This window comes from Drosophila serrata, unplaced genomic scaffold (assembly GCF_035046125.1).
Source record: "Drosophila serrata isolate PLE 108 unplaced genomic scaffold, ASM3504612v1 contig_324, whole genome shotgun sequence".
NCBI classification, from domain to species: domain Eukaryota; kingdom Metazoa; phylum Arthropoda; class Insecta; order Diptera; family Drosophilidae; genus Drosophila; species Drosophila serrata.
The window spans coordinates 78,039-95,071 of NW_028257222.1; the positions used below are offsets into that span (position 1 = coordinate 78,039).

Consider the following 17,033-nt stretch of genomic DNA (forward strand, 5'->3'; position numbering starts at 1 on the left):
TTCTTTGGTTTAGATGGGGCCAGTGCTGGCTGCACAGGCTTCTACTTCCGTGATGTCTGCTTATCTGATGGGGCACCGGTGCTGGTACAAGTGTATTGGCAATGTTCGTTACGATTCGTAAGTTTTTTTTCATATGTTATATTTATATGTTTTAAATGAAAAGATGTGCTGTGCTAGAATGAGGAGCAGAAAGTGGTTCCACTTTCAATCCGCATTGGCTTCTGATTTATAAAATATTCTTAAAGTCTAAATATGGCTAAGTCTCATGGCTCTGCTGCCGAAGGGGCACATACTTGGGGTCTGTTATTTGTGGAGTCTACGCATGTCAAAATGCTGACAAATTTTTTTTGCATTGGCCGACCGAAGAATATCGAATATGACCGGGACTCTAAATTAATGTCTTTTTATATTTGTTTCTATATGCATCAATGTATGAAGTACAATTTGAACTCAATATATGTGCATACTAGACTCCACCTGAGCAGAAGAATCCTTTAACTTAAGCTTATACTTCATTCTATCCCGTTATCATCTGCCATTAAAATATATATATAATTTTTGTTTTATTTTCAACCTGTTTTTAGGAAGGCCTTAATTTATGCCACCTATTAAGCGAATTGATTTAGCGAGGGGTTTGTTTTGTGTTCGCGTAAAATTAGTTATGTTTTAATTTGTGCGTGCTTGTGTGTGGGTTTGTTACAAAGTTTTTGCGTGGTTTTGGTTTCAAAGTAAGTGAGCGAATGAATCGAGAGAATAGATAAGCCAAACAGAAGAGCTGCGGCGGAAGAGCTTTCAAGCCGGCTTATGAGTTGGAAAGCTTCTGCCGCAGCTGATCGCTTGTTTACAAATAATGATTCTAAACATGTTTAATATTAAATCTGCTGCTTCTGCTCCCGACATGCTCCCCCCGCTGGATGCGGCACGCTGCCAGATGAGGTGGTTTCCAGGTGTAGAACAGCTATTTTGCCAACAGCCCTTTTTATTAGGCCGGTGGCTGTCCGAATGACAGCGACACGGGCCACACCGTCAGCTCCATGGATGATGCTCTCCACTCTGCCAAGGCGCCATTGAAGCGGAGGGCTGTTGTCCTCCTTGAGCACCACAATTCTATGCGGTAGGATGTTGGGCCTTGATGCACGCCATTTCCCACACTCTTGTAAAAGCGAGAGGTAGCTGGTACTCCACTTCCGCCAGATGATTTGCTGAATTTGGCAAACTCGTTGCCAGCGGCTCAGCCGATCGATGCTGAGGTGCGTGATGTCGGGCTCCTCGATTGTGGCGAAAGAAGACCCAATCAAAAAGTGACCAGGTGTAAGGACATCCAAATCGTTAGGGTTTTCTGAAATTGGACAGAGCGGTCGAGAGTTAAGCATCGCTGAAATTTCATAGACTAAAGTGCGAAGCTCATTGAATGCGAGAATAGTGTTGCCAACGACCCGATGAAAGTGATATTTTGCAGATTTGACGGCAGCCTCCCATAGGCCGCCGAAATGAGGCGAACGAGGGGGAATAAATTGCCATTTGATCCCAATGGAAACGAAGGCCTGCTGAAGATCGCTGTTTTGAGGGTCGGCGAGAAAAAGTTGCCTCAGTTCCAACAGCTCGTTTTTGGCTCCAACGAGGTTTGTAGCGTTATCGAACCATATTGTGCCAGGCTTGCCCGTTAGGCTTATGAAGCGCTTGAGGGCAGCGATAAATGAAGCCGCAGACAAATCCTCCACCAGCTCCAAATGGCAGGCTTTAGTGGCGAAGCAAACAAATATTGCGATATAGCATTTGACGGGTGGCCGGTTTCTGACTTCAGACTTGGAGTAGAAAGGACCACAGAAATCGATTCCCACTGTGACAAATGGTCGACTTGGCTTCACGCGGTTGGATGGCAAGGGGGCCATGATGTGCTCAGCTAATTTGGGCCTTAATCGAAAGCAGCGAATGCATTTGTTGATAGTGGCGGCGACTATTTTTCGACCACCAATTGGCCAAAACCTTTGCCGTAAAGCCGCCAATAAGCTCTGCGGGCCTGAGTGAAGAAATTTCAAATGATAGTGAGCTATGATTGCTGACGTGACTGGATGATCCTTGGGAAGCAAAATTGGGTGTTTTGCATCATAATCCAATAATGAATTCTGCAGCCGACCGCCAACTCGAATAAGTCCCGATTCATCGCAGATTGGATGCAGCGAGTACAGCTTGCTTTTTGAGGAAATCTGCCTTTCGGATTGCAGGGCCTTATACTCCTCAGCAAAGTTGATGAGCTGGATTCCCTTGATGAGCAGATGCGTGCCTCCCTTGATGTCGTCTACTGTAAGAGGTCCTCGCCGACGTGGCTCATCCTTGGCTTTTAGCATTAGGAACCGATGTATGTAGCCAAAGACTCGCTGCAGCTTTCCAAAACAATTTTGAAACTTGCAGCCATACGAAATATCATGGCTTTACGTCAGCACCAGCGCGAGTCGGCGGCGTTCAGGCACATCTACTAGAGTAGCGTATGAGGCGGCCAGCAAGCTTCGTCTGTCCGCAGGAATCCGCAGGAATCCGCAGCGTCGAATCCAAAAGTTCGAGCGGAGTACATCCTCTGGATAATATGTCAGCCGGGTTGTAGTGGGTCGATATATGATGCCAAGCCATATCCTTGGTCCTTTCTTGAATCTGCGCGATTCTGTTGGAGACGAAAATGTTAAAGTCTGATGGGGCCTGGCGAATCCAAGAGAGTACAATTGTTGAGTCTGACCAACAATGATATGTACAAGGCTGAGAAATGGCATTAGCGATGTTGTGGATGAGTTCGGATAGCAATAGAGCTGCGCATAATTTAAGCTTGGGTATGGTTAGTGTTTTAAGCGGCGAGACTCTAGACTTGGAGCAAAGCAAATGTGATGAGTAGGTGCCCCCTGTTTCGGAGCGCACATAAATACAGGCACCATATGCCGCCAAGCTTGCATCACAGAATCCATGAATTTCCAAAGATGAGTCAGATTGCATGATGAAGCGAGGAAATTTTAAATGGCTGACTGCCGAGATTTGCGCGGAGTGTTCCAACCATAAGGAATGCAAAGATTGTGGCAAAGTCTCATCCCAGACGAGCTTATCTTTCCACAGGATTTGCAGGAATATTTTCAGCCTGGTTATAATGGGCGCTATAAGACCTAGGGGATCGTAGAATTTGGCTACGGTTGATAAAATAGAGCGCTTGGTAGCTGGCTTGTCTGCTACATTTCCAGAGAATCCAAAAAGCAAATTATCGGAACTTGTATCCCAGTATAGGCCAAGTGTTTTGGCGACGTCAGTCCCATCATTGAATTTGAGCATTTTCTCGCGATCAGCCTCAAGTTCTCCTTCAAGCGCTGCCGGCTCATTGGAGCACCATTTACGAATTGGAAATAGGCCTTTTGCAAGTAACGATTTAACCTGCTGCCGGATATAAACGACCTCTTCGATCGAGTCGCCTCCAGAAATAAGGTCGTCAACATAAAAGTCCCTACGCACGATCTTGGCTGCCACAGGAAAATCCTTCTCCTCATCATAGGAGAGCTGCTGCATAGCACGAATTGCTAGGAATGCAGCAGGCTTAGTGCCATAAGTGACGGTGTCTAGGGTGTATATTTTAATTTCTTCGCTTGGACTATCACGCCAGAGGATACATTGGAGCAGATTATCAGGTTCGGTGACACGCACACAGCGATACATTTTGCAGATGTCGCCGCATAGTGCCACTTTAAAGAATCTGAACCGAACCAAAGTGTTGAAGATTTTAGGCTGAATGGAGGGACCAGCAAAGAGCAACTGAGTTTGGTAGTCGAGCTGTCCAATTTGTGAACGCAGTGGTGGGGCAAATAATATTGCGGTAAAGCTGACTGCTTGCAAGAGAGCGAAATATGGCCAATCTAGTTTTTTGCAAAGAGGGAAGGGTGTCGGCCAGCCGTATCTGCCCAACGCAAAGCAGGTCGAAGAAGATTCCAGCTCCTATAAGAATGTCAATCCTTTGACTTTTATGAAAGAGCGGATCGGCGAGGAATAAATTGCTGGGGATGTTCCATTCTGAAGAGTTTAGGTCGAAATGCGGCTGATAATTTGTGATGGTGCTAGTCATTATTGCAGCGAATGATGTTCGGTAACCTTTGTTGCGAGATTGTACAATAATATCTACCGCCTTATCAGACATGAGTGAAGACTCTCAATCATTATTCATAATCGCCTACGAGTCGGACGTGTTTTTCTCTCGCTCTACCCTCGCTTAAAGTTCTCACCGTGAATATTTATTCTAAAAAGCCCAAATTTTTGGCAAATGATCAGTGTTTTGGCTATTCTTTATTTACCCACAATATCTGGATCATCTCATTTAAGTCAGTGACTTTAATTTCCGAAAACATCATCGGCGAAAAATATTCTTTCGCCCTTGTTTTCTGCGCCGTGTGTTTATCGCTTATTGCTGCGCTGGTCTCAGTGTTGTTGTTGCTGCAAGTGATCTGCAAGCCGCGAACAATCACACAATCTCATACTTTCTTGAGCTGAGATAAAAGCTTACATCTTTCTCTCGCACTGTTTTTGTTTTGATCGGTTCCTTCGCCACTCAAGTCAATTTCCTTTTTATTACTTGCGCGTTGCTTCATACGACTTATTATTATTTTGAACATAATGTCAACTTGCTGTGCCACGGATTGCCCACATAGCCGCAAAATTACTTCGCGGCAGGCCACCGTTTATTGTTGGCTGTGCTCTAATGCCGCACACCCTGGCTGCGCCGATCTTGGGCATGTTGGCCCGCGCATCGCCGACCGCATACGAGATCACGCTGGCTTGGATTGGACGTGCCCGAGCTGCCTACATATTAAATCCGAAATGCGGATTTTTATGAGACAAACTCATTTAGAGTTTCAATCTTTGGCGGCTGGGTTCAAGGATTTGGCAAGCCGTTTCCAAAAAACGGAATCTTTTTTTTAAATCCATGAAACTGATAAGTGTTACGCCAAATAACAACACGGGACATATTCCTAATAATTTTTTGCCTGTTGCAGACCCTGCGAGCCCTCTTTTGCTGTTTAGCCCACGCAACCCACCAAATGGTCATACCACGGGTGTTGCTGATGACTCAGCCGCCGATGTCGCCGCGTCGGGTCAAGCAGCGAATGCTTCCCCTTGTCGTGGACTAGCTGATATCGTCGCATCTCCAACCATGCAGCCAGTCAACATGGATCTGGCGTCTACGTCGCATGCTGCCGCAGCAAACAAAGCCCTGCCGGCCTCAAACCATCTGAAGAATGCTCACTCTGCGATTGGCCCGGCGTTCATCATCGCATCTCCTCTGACTTCTAGTCCCAAAGTTCAACTTTCAACTATCTCTGGTGTCGCCCCAAGGAGTCCGGCGCCTCTTGCCGGCGTTGCCCCAAAAAGGCTAGTTTTTGTCTCTCGCCTCAATCCAGATGCAACCGCGAAAGATGTCGCGATCCACTTGAGCAACAAATTGAATGTTCCTTTAACTGAATTCTCTGTCTCAAAGTTCAATTTTAAGCAGAAACGAGATATTTCCTCTTTTAAAATTGCACTTTCCGACACGTTATATAGTAAGGTTCTTGATGCTTCCGTATGGCCCGTACATGCTATTGTTCACGAATATCTTTACAAGAGCAACCCACGGGCTGGAGTGCCCCTGACTCCCTCAACCAGGCCTCCAAAAAACTAATTAACTCGTTTTCTTTGCATTATCAGAATGCTCGTAGTTTGTTAGGGAAACTTAGCAAGCTGCACGCTAATAGTGCCTCCTTCGATGCCAACGTTATTTCCTTCACCGAAACGTGGCTTAACTCCTCTGTTTCCGATTGCGAATTATTCGCTGGCAACTATATTGTCTATAGGCGTGACCGTCAAATTCGTACTGGCGGCGGCGTTCTTATTGCCGTGAAATCTGACCTTATTTCTGAACTGGTTCCCACAACCTACTCAGATAATATTTTGGAGTTTGTTGCGGTTCGTGTTCAAGTTCACGACTATTCTCTCTATGTATCATGCTCTTACATCCCACCCCGGTCTGACGCTACTATTTATCTACAGCACCTGTCCTTAATCCAGGGAATTCACTCAACTCTGGGTGTTAATGACCATTTAATAGCTATGGGCGATTTTAACCTTCCTTCCATATCTTGGTTGCCATCACCAGACACCAATTTTCTGGTTCCTACTGCAGCTCATGACTTAGTCCAAGGTCTTATTGACCTTTCTTTGGGCCAATTGAACTACGTCAAGAACTGTAGTGATAAAATCTTGGACCTTATCTTTGCGTCCGAGTTCGCCAACGCCCTTGTCTCAAGAATTGACCCTATCTCCTATCCTGAAGATGCTTATCATCCCACTCTGGAGATAATTCTTGAAGCGTCGTCTCCTTTACTTCCTAGTCCAGAAGTTGAACCGACAACTTTTCGCTGCTTCCGCAGAGCTAATTTCAATGGCATTTACTCCTATTTATCCCTAGCTGATTGGACTTTTTTGGATTCTCTAGACGACCCCAATAACATGGTTATGCGCTTTTACGATATTTTATATTCTGCCTTTGACATTTATGTCCCATCCTTTCCTTCACCTGACGCGTCTTACAAGCCCCAATGGTTTTCTCGTCGACTATCTTACCTTAAAAACTTGAAGTCGAGGCTTCACAAGAAATTCACTAGGACTGGGTCACAGGTGGACCTTTCTAGATACTTGACAGCTCGCACAAAATTCTTGGCCCACAATTCTGTATGCTACAGAAACCACCTAAATCGGTGTAGGGATGAGTTCCAGGCTAATCCTAACCAATTTTACGCGTTTGTAAATTCAAAACGAAGGTCCCAAAATTTTCCTTCTTGTCTTCATCTCAATACTGAGTCCGCGTCTAACGAGCCTGATATAGCGAACCTGTTCGCAAAATTTTTCCAGTCTACGTACTCATCCATTGGCTACAATACAACCTCTTCGTATCCTTATTCTCTTCCACTTTCTAATTCCATTTTCATGCCCGCTATTTGCGAAGACGATGTTTTTCAGAACCTCAAGACACTAAAACCTTCCTTTTCTTCTGGTCCTGATCGCGTTCCTAGCTGTGTTTTGAGACACTGTGCTGGTGCTTTATGCCGACCTCTGTCAATTCTTTTTCAGATGTCGCTTCGTCTTTCATTTTTCCCTGAAAGTTGGAAGGAATCTTTCATCATTCCTCTCCATAAAAAGGGCAGTAAATCTAATATCGAAAACTACAGAGGTATTGCAAAGCTTAGTGCTATTCCAAAGTTGTTCGAACTTCTGATTACTGCGCAGCTGCAGCACCAATGTCGGTCAATTATGTCCCCCTCTCAGCACGGCTTTATGAAAAACAGATCAACGTCTACTAACCTTCTAGAATTTTGTGCTGTCATTAGAAACGGTTTCAAATTAAATTTTCAAACAGACGTTATCTTCACCGATTTCAGCAAGGCTTTTGACTCGGTAAATCACCTACTATTACTTAGAAAACTTACGCTTCTTGGTTTCCCTGCTTTATTGACTAACTGGATTGCAACATATTTATCCAACCGTAGTCAACGTGTTGCCTTTAAGCGCTCTCTCTCAAACCGTGTTTTTGTTACTTCTGGCGTTCCTCAAGGGAGCCACCTTGGGCCACTTCTGTTCGGCCTCTTTATCAATGACTTGCCTGAAGTGGTTCTACACTCAAGTGTGAAGATGTACGCAGATGACGTCAAACTTTGTTTGCCATTGACGAACTCTCATTCACACAATCTTTTGCAAACTGACCTTAACAACATGCAATCCTGGTGCATTAATAATCTCCTCTTTCTCAACAACTCCAAATGCAAATTTATGTCATTTTACCGGAAGAATTGCCTGCTCGCCAATTACTCTATAGGTGCGTGCGATCTTGAACGCATTTATACGGTAACAGATCTCGGAGTCCTATTTAACCGCACCCTTAATTTTAATGACCACATTGGTCTAATTATTAGTAAAGCTCAAGGGGTTTTCGCATTTGTTAAGCGATGGTCAAAGGAGTTTGATGATCCTTACACATCAAAACTTCTTTATATCTCACTCGTTCGCCCTATTCTTGAATATTGTTCGTGTGTGTGGTCACCTCAATATGCGAAGTATCAAGACCTTATTGAATCTGTTCAGAAACAATTCCTTTTGTTCGCTCTACGTGGATTACACTGGGATCCACATCGTCATCTTCCATCGTATGGCGACAGGCTAAGACTTTTAAGCCTTCCCACCCTAAAGGATCGTCGAACCTGCCACGGCGTTATCTTTATACTTAAGCTTCTCAATGGTCAAATTTTCTCCACGTATTTATTAAGCAAATTACGTCTCGCAGTCCCTGTAAGGCCTTCTCGTCATTTTCGTCCAATAGCCCTTAACGTTTGTAAGACGAATAATGACGAGTATGATCCTTTCCGTGTTCTATGTTCCATGTACAATAAGTACTATTTTCTGCTACATGTTGAATTGTCCTACGAGTTAAATGTCCAAAATCTGTTAACCTACCTATCCTTACCTCTGCCAACCTGATGTGAGTCGGAGCACATCGTTAAAAAACACTCCCTTTTGTTGTGCAGAGGTAAGGGTACAATATAATTTTAAGAATGGCAGTTCATTGCTATTTTCTTTTTATAAATAAATAATATTTTCATAAAATAAATAATATTTTCATATACCTGAGATGCATGTATTTGAGCGACGAGTTGACAGTTGCAATTGATGAGCGAGTCGAGAAGTTATGAAATTAATTTGCGATTCAGAGTCGAGCAAGGCTCTGCAGGGCACCATTATGCCGGAACGATTTCGGACATATATGATGGCAGTGGCAAGAAGCACATAATCAGATTGATGATCTACCGAGGCTTTAGGTGGGGGTGAATTTGGCGAAGCAGAAATGAGCGAGGCACTATTTTGAGGAGCAGAAGTGGATGTAGGCTGCGAGGGTGATGAAGCAGGATTGGACTCCAAATGTAGCATTGTATGATGCTTAGAGCGACAATGCCTGCAGTTCCCAGCTTTGCACTGCTGCAGGCTGTGGCCTTTACGCAGGCAATTGAGGCAAAGATGTAGCCTTTTTGCTTCTTTGTAGCGTAATGTGGGACTCAAGGCAATAAATTGTGGACATTTCGAAATAAAGTGATCCTTAGAATCACACAAAATACATAATGAGGTGTAGGAGGATGCGGTGCAAGCGTTTTGGACATTTTTATTGATAGTTTTTCCCACCTGGTTGCTAGGTGTGTGGGTTACCATAGCATTTTCAATGTTTTCCATCATCCGACATCTCTTCTCCAAAAAAGCAGCCATATCCGTCCATTTTAGCAGCTTATTGGTAGGCAATCCCTCTACCCATTTCTCCTGGGTATGCTGATACAGTTTGGAGGACACCAGGGATATGAGCATTCCATCCGCAATCTCCTGGGTGGTTGCCATTGTGTTAAGGGCTCGCAGATGAGAGTTGATGCCGTCGCTCAATTGCCGCAAACTCCTTGCCGACCCTTTCACCACACCAGAAAGCCTGAAAATAGATCGTAGTGCCCCTGAAAATGCAAAAGTTTGTTATCAAACCTAGCAGTCAATAGGTCGACTGCCTTCTTATAATTGGCCTCTGTTGGCTCCAGCGAGCGAATTGTGTCTAGCGCGGGGCCATCCAAACAGGAGCGTAGATGCTGGTGTTTATGGGGAAGACAACGAATGTGCCACCCTTAAGCAATAATTACAACGCACGAATAGGTTAATTAAATGCTGTGTATATTTTCGTTCACTTCTCTGGTCGGAGCTGCAACTCCCGATCGAATTATTGACTTCAACATATATAATCTTAAAATGTAGCTTAGCATAGATAAGGCGACAGAAGAAGAAGAGAGAGAGAAATAGATAAACAAAGAGAAGAGCTAAGAGCGCAGCAGGTACTGGAAGCAGGTACTTTGGAAGAGGTACTGTTTCAACTTCATCGGCATCGTGGGGCAGAACGGCTTGATACGCATTTGCGATTTTGTGGCCTCCAATTGGCCAACAACTTTTCCGAAATGGGATCAAGAAGGCAGCTGGCCTTCCTACGGCAGCAAGTGTGCCACCATAAAAATGATTCGTAGGATCCTTGACGACGGCAGCTGAGACAGACTGAGGAGTTGACGCATTCGGCAGCCCTCCAGACACGATCCAACCAAGTTTGGTGTTCTGAAGGGTTGGCAACGCGCTACCCAAATGAATTTGTCCCGTAGCCATTATTTTAAAGAAGAGTCCAGCACCAATTATGAGATCTATTCGATCTGATCGATTGAAGTGAGAATCAGCAAGCGAAAGATTTTCCGGAATTTTCCATGATACTGCGTTTATATCGAAGTGGGGCTGATACTCAGTGATACTATCAGTCACAACCGCGGAGAATGAGGCACGATAGCTTGCATCCCGGGATTGCGCTAGAATGTCGACTGCCATATCAGAATTCAAAGAGGATTCCCCAATCCCAGCGACTAGGGTATGCGACTTTCGACAATTCAAATTAAGTTGATTCGCTAGACGAGACGTTATGAAATTTATCTGAGACGCCGAGTCCAAGATTGCTCGGCAAGGCATAAATTCTCCAGCCTTGTTTCTCAAATATATGATCGCGGTTGGAAGCAACACGTAATCAACAGGCAAAATATCTGTGGGGCTTGGTGGAGGGTTCGATGAACGGTGATTAGGTTGGTATGATGAATGTGATGATGCCAATGCTGATGAAAATGATGTTGATGGCTGAGAGTTGAGAAATGGATCGGATGATAGAGATGAGGCGGTGGATGGTACATATGGGTCCTGATTAAAATGCAACAATGAGTGGTGCTTCATATGACAGTATCTGCAGTGCGTTGACTTGCCGTGCTGCAACCTATGCCCCTTGCGCAAACAGTTGAGGCACAGGTGCAACTTCTTTGCTTCTCTAAATCGAAGATTCGGGCTCAAATTTAGAAATCGAGAGCATTTTGGCAAATAATGATCGCTCGCATCACAAAACGTACATAGGGGAAGATTTGAGCTACCAACTGAAGCAATGAAGCTATACCCATGCAGGGCGTTTCCCACCTGCCGGCTTGGTATTTGCGTTACCAAGGCTTGATCCGAATTTTCCATAATCCTACACCTCCTTTGCAAGAACGACTCCATAGAATCCCACGTAGCTAGGTTGTTGATGGACAAATCCTCTTCCCATTTTTCCCGCGTCCTCTGATCGAGCTTCCGTGCTACTATGTGAATCATCAATCCGTCCAAGATTTGTTGCGTAGTGGCCAGGGTACGGATTGCTCGCAGATGCGAATTCATGCAATCGCTTAACTCCCGAAGACCCTTGGCTGATCCCTTCTCGACACCTTTTAACCCAAATATTGCCTGTACGTGTGCCTGAAAATGTATAACTTTATTATCGAATCGATTTGTAAGTAAATCCAAAGCCTTTTTATAATTGGCATTCGAGGGCTCAAGCGAACGTATGGTCTCTAGAGCCACACCACCTAAACTTGACCTTAGATATTGTAATTTTTTAATATCACTTAGCTCTTCGTCGTTTCCGATGACTGTGCTAAACGTTGCAATAAAGTCCGGCCAATCAGAGTAGGATCCATGGAACCGAGCTATCTCCAAAATTGGCAACCGAGGCTTCCTAGATCGGAAAGAAAGATCCGGATGATTAAAATTGTCTATGGAAGTTGAATTTGCAGCGGTTGCAGCCGGCAATTGAGATTTGCGAAGCGCCGCTAAACCTCGATTCTTCGCCTACACATCCATGAACGCCGTGGAGAACTTAATCCGATGGTCGCTTGCTATCTCCGAAAAGTCCAATTTTTCCAGCGAAGTCTGTGCGGAATCAAAGGCCAAATTTAATGAATTAATCCACTCCAGTCGCGCCAGTAAATCAGCTTCATCAAACTGATCTACAGTCTCCGGATTTATGTAATAATTCATCGAGCTCAATTGCCGCAAAAGGGATTGGGCCTTGGCTCGGTAGAAGTCCACGTCACTTGGCGGCTCATTTTGATTCTGAACCGAATTTTCCGTATTAGACATCTTTATTTTCTCACGCAAAAAGAATTAATAAAGGGAAAATGTCTGACCGCTTCGGTATATAGGAACCCGTTTACTTTCCACCGCGCAAATTAGAGGTTAATCAGCGTCACCGAGATGCAACGGAACCTCGACAATGTTGTTATTGTAATTGTCGGCCTCGAAACAGCGGAGTTTTGGCACACGCACGTCTATGCTATATATGCATAGGTATATGTATATGTTCAATAAGCGCTATTAACGACGCTTAAGCGCGAGCCACCTTTCTCTACAATATTTGGCACAACACAGCTTTTGTTTATTAGCGCGATTTAAACGAAAATCAGCGGCCGGCTATATGCACTCAGCTTGTTATGTACAAGGTATGTGTGTATGTGAGTTTCCTTGTGTGCTTATGACCGAATGCCAGTAAGCGACAGCGAAGCAAAGCGATTTGTTTAAACGATATTAAATAACGAACACCGGGTTGCAGGCTCCGAACCAAAGAATCACGTCGGGGTCACCAAAATGTTTATGGGGAAGACAACGAATTTGCCACCCTTAAGCAATAATTACAACGCACGAATAGGTTAATTAAATGCTGTGTATATTTTCGTTCACTTCTCTGGTCGGAGCTGCAACTCCCGATCGAATTATTGACTTCAACATATATAATCTTAAAATGTAGCTTAGCATAGATAAGGCGACAGAAGAAGAAGAGAGAGAGAAATAGATAAACAAAGAGAAGAGCTAAGAGCGCAGCAGGTGCAGCATACACCCATGCGCGCATGATTAGGCGCTAGCGGTCTGCTCCGAACAGCTGGAATTTTTCCAAACTGGTCAGGTCGTTGTTGCCGATGACTGTACTGTACATAGCGTAGAAATCTGGCTAGTCCATATAAGCGCCTCCAAACCGTGGCAGCTTAAACTCGGGCAGATTAGTGGCCTGGACACCAGCCCTGGAGGTTGAAGCCTGCTCGACGTTGAAATTTGCGAGTGCAGTCGAAGTTATCACTGACACTCGGCGGAGTTTTGCTAGTTCGCGAGAAATTTTGGATTTCACCGCACAATAAATGTTTAGAAAATTTGCACGCACATCACTAGCCAGCTCTAGTAGATTGAGCCTTTCAACAGCTGTTTGAGATTTATCAAAATTATCTTGCATTTGTTCAATAAGCTCAAGCCTGACTTGAAGGTCTGCCTCATCAAAGTGAGTCACGTCTTCTGAACCGAAAAAGTCATTTAAAGCCCCTAGCTGTCGAAAAACCGAGTCCGCTTTGGCTTTATAAAAGTCCAAGTCACTATTGGCCCCGGATGGGAACGCAGTAACCGAATAATGCTCTGCCATTTTATTTTTCAAAAAGAGTATTAAAATGTCACCTTGGGTTTGCGACCGATGCAGCTATACCAAACGCAGAGAATAGAGAACGAAAGAATAGCGGAGCCAAGCTTGGCGTTCACTGACCGCGAGCTAACGGTTCTATCGGACCACCAAAACCAACAGCACAAACACAATTTGCACGAAAAGTATATAAAAGGGCTGCAACTATATGCTAGTGCACAAATATATAAAGATATGCTATGTACTCGAATGTACCGATAGAGTTCAATAGCAATGCAACGATATGCAATTGTATTGTGTGAGCATACGAACTATATATAAGCACTTTTCACCTTTTATTTTAACGTAAACGATTTTTTACGCGATCACGTCGGGGTCACCAAATGTTTTGAGGAGGGCATTAATTTATGCCACCTATTAAGCGAATTGATTTAGCGAGGGGTTTGTTTTGTGTTGGCGTAAAATTAGTTATGTTTTAATTTGTGCGTGCTTGTGTGTGGGTTTGTTACAAAGTTTTTGCGTGGTTTTGGTTTCAAAGTAAGTGAGCGAATGAATCGAAAGAATAGATAAGCCAAACAGAAGAGCTGCGGCGGAAGAGCTTTCAAGCCGGCTTATGAGTTGGAAAGCTTCTGCCGCAGCTGATCGCTTGTTTACAAATAATGATTTTAAACATGTTTAATATTAAATCTGCTGCTTCTGCTCCCGACACAACCAATATATAAAAAAATATATATGAATAAACATCTAACTAAGAATTTATAATAATAAATATATATGCAGAAATTAAATAAATATATGCTCAATATGAGCATGCCACAATAAATAAATAAATATTTAATTAATCTAAATATATAAAAATGCTCTGTTCGTGTCTACTTCCTTCATAGACTTGAAAAGTTCTGAACCGTTTAAGCCCAAATTTTTACACAACATGCGTTGAGGTTCCAGCTCGGTTATTGTCTACTTTTGATGTTGATAGCTTATCTGCGGTTGCGAATATATCAATTTTTTCAGCGTTTCCCCGTGCCCCTACTGCTGCGCCCTCTACAGGCAGCCAGCTGAATCGAAGCATTTCCTGTCAAACATTAAAAACATATTGAAAGAAGAATCTTGAAAAGTTCTGAACCGTTTAAGCCCAAATTTTTACACAACATGCTTTGAGGTTCCAGCTCGGTTATTTTCTACTTTTGATGTTGATAGCTTATCTGCAATTTTTTTCGCGTTTCCCCGTGCCCCTACTGCTGCGCGCTCTACAGGCAGCCAGCTGAATCAAAGCATTTCCTGTCAAACATTCAAAACATATTGAAAGAAGAAATTGGAAATAAAAATTGTATTTTTTTGTTCAGGTTCAGTAAGAAACGAAGTCATGCCACCCAAGAAGTCGAGTTTGGGTCGTCGTACTCGCAATACAGAAGCAAACAGACGTAAGATAACGAATATGACTGACGAAGAACGGGCCTCCATCCGAGAGACTGAGCGGCTGAAAGCAATGCAGATGCACAACGAGGAATCAGCAGAAAGACGAGCAGATAGGCTTGAGAGAAAACGATTAAGAGTTAGGCAGTCGCGTTCTACAGCAATCGATTTGATTCACTCTCAAAATAATGAACGCGACAGGGCAAGGGTAGCTGAAGCGCGTTTACAGCTTGCCGCAGATCAAAACCTGCAATACAATCGTCTTGCATTTAGATATAATCCAACTGTTGATTACAGCTCGAATCGCAATGTCGTTATTGGCCGGATGCATCAGGTCTGCATATACTGTAAGGCTCCTTTGATTGAATCAGACGAAACTTCGGTCCGAGGAATATATCCATTTGCGGGATGCTGTAATGAATGACCGTAATACAACCAACGTTGGAAAGTTCACGATTTTGCCATCCTCATACATAGGTAGTCCACGCCACATGCAGGTATATGCTCAAGATGCCATGGCATATGTTCGTTGCTACGACCGTCCAGATTTATTTATCACCTTCACATGCAATCCAGCTTGGGACGAGAGTACATATAGGGATAGGCATGACATCACAGCCCGTGTTTTCAGACAAAAGCTCAAGTCACTGATGGATTTCATTGTGAAACATGGAGTTTTTGGATCTGTGCGGTGCTGGATGTATTCAGTAGAATGGCAGAAGAGAGGATTGCCGCATGCGCACATACTGATTTGGCTGTATGGTAAAATTACTCCAGACGAAATCGACGATGTTATATGCGCTGAGATTCCACGGGCCGAGGTTGATACGGATTTGCATGAAGTTGTCATCAAGAACATGATCCATGGCCCATGTGGTACCCTCAACCCAAGTTCACCATGCATGGTAGACGGGAAGTGTTCCAAGCGATATCCTCGAGCATTTACAGCCAACACCGTAACAGGGGACGATGGATATCCTCTGTATAGGAGACGGTCAACTGAAGATGGCGGGACTTCGGCAACTTTAAAAATGAGAATTGGTGATATTGAGGTAGACAATCGTTGGGTGGTTCCATACTCACCACTATTATCAAAATCATACAAAACGCACATCAACGTAGAATTTTGCAATTCCGTAAAATCGATTAAATATAACTGCAAGTACGTGAATAAAGGCAGCGATATGGCAGTTTTTGGTGTTCAGGCAGAAAATGGTGACAGCAATGCAGTACGAGTTGTCGATGAAATCTCTCAATACCAGGCTGGAAGATACATAAGCAGCAACGAGGCTGCATGGCGAATTTTTTCTTTCCCAATTCATGAACGCTATCCAGCTGTAGTTCACTTGGCAGTCAATTTAAAGAATGGTCAACGTGTCTATTTCACAGAACTAAATGTGCAAGCAAGAGTTCTGAATCCGCCTACGACAACTCTGACTGCCTTCTTTACCTTATGCCAGGAAGATGCTTTTGCCATAACCTTGATGTATTCAGAAGTGCCCTCTTAACCACAATACGCCACAGAGAAACGTGGCAGGGTACAGATAGTTAATAATATAAAACGGCTAATTCTCAAATTTAATGAGTTATCATTTTTAATTGTATTAATTTCTCGATCGGTCCTATATGATAAATAAGCCCGGCTTTCATAAAATTTTTCACAAAATTTTAGAATAATATAAAAGGGCTTCATCTTAAATTCGATGAAAATCTGTTAAAAACTGAAAAAGTTATTATTTTTAATTGTATTAATAATATAAAACGGCTAAATCTCAAATTTAATGAGTTATCATTTTTAATCGTATTAATTGCTCTGTCATGTATGGAAAATTAGTCCGACTTTCATACAATTTTATACAAAATTTTAGAATAAAAATTGAAATTTAAATTGAAATTGTACACAAAACTTTGTTATGTCCCTACTAATGGACCTGCGTGGCATTTGGGCTGGCACCGGCTAGCTCTCTCTTCGGGCCATGGATCCCCTAACCCTGCCTGCTACACACAACAATAAATTTCGTCGATACTCGACGTTTACACAACACTATACTCCGCGCGGTTTATTTCAAACACGCGGAAACAAAGACAACTTCATCTATAGTTCCTCACACACACACAACGGACCTGGCTTCTCCTGATGAACTGGAGGCCACATGCTCATCCCTTCACTACAATGCAGCTGCTCGCATGAGTCCAACCTTTTTGGTTGCAACTGCCCCTGAACTGTTTCAAACACACACACTTACACACTCAT

At 43.6% G+C, this 17,033-nt stretch overlaps 1 pseudogene; it reads right to left on the reverse strand.

The window, feature by feature from the left end:
• Positions 1-872: 872 nt before the first annotated feature.
• On the reverse strand, positions 873-12,045 carry LOC147642937 (uncharacterized; annotated as a pseudogene).
• Between the last annotated feature and the right edge of the window lie 4,988 nt (positions 12,046-17,033).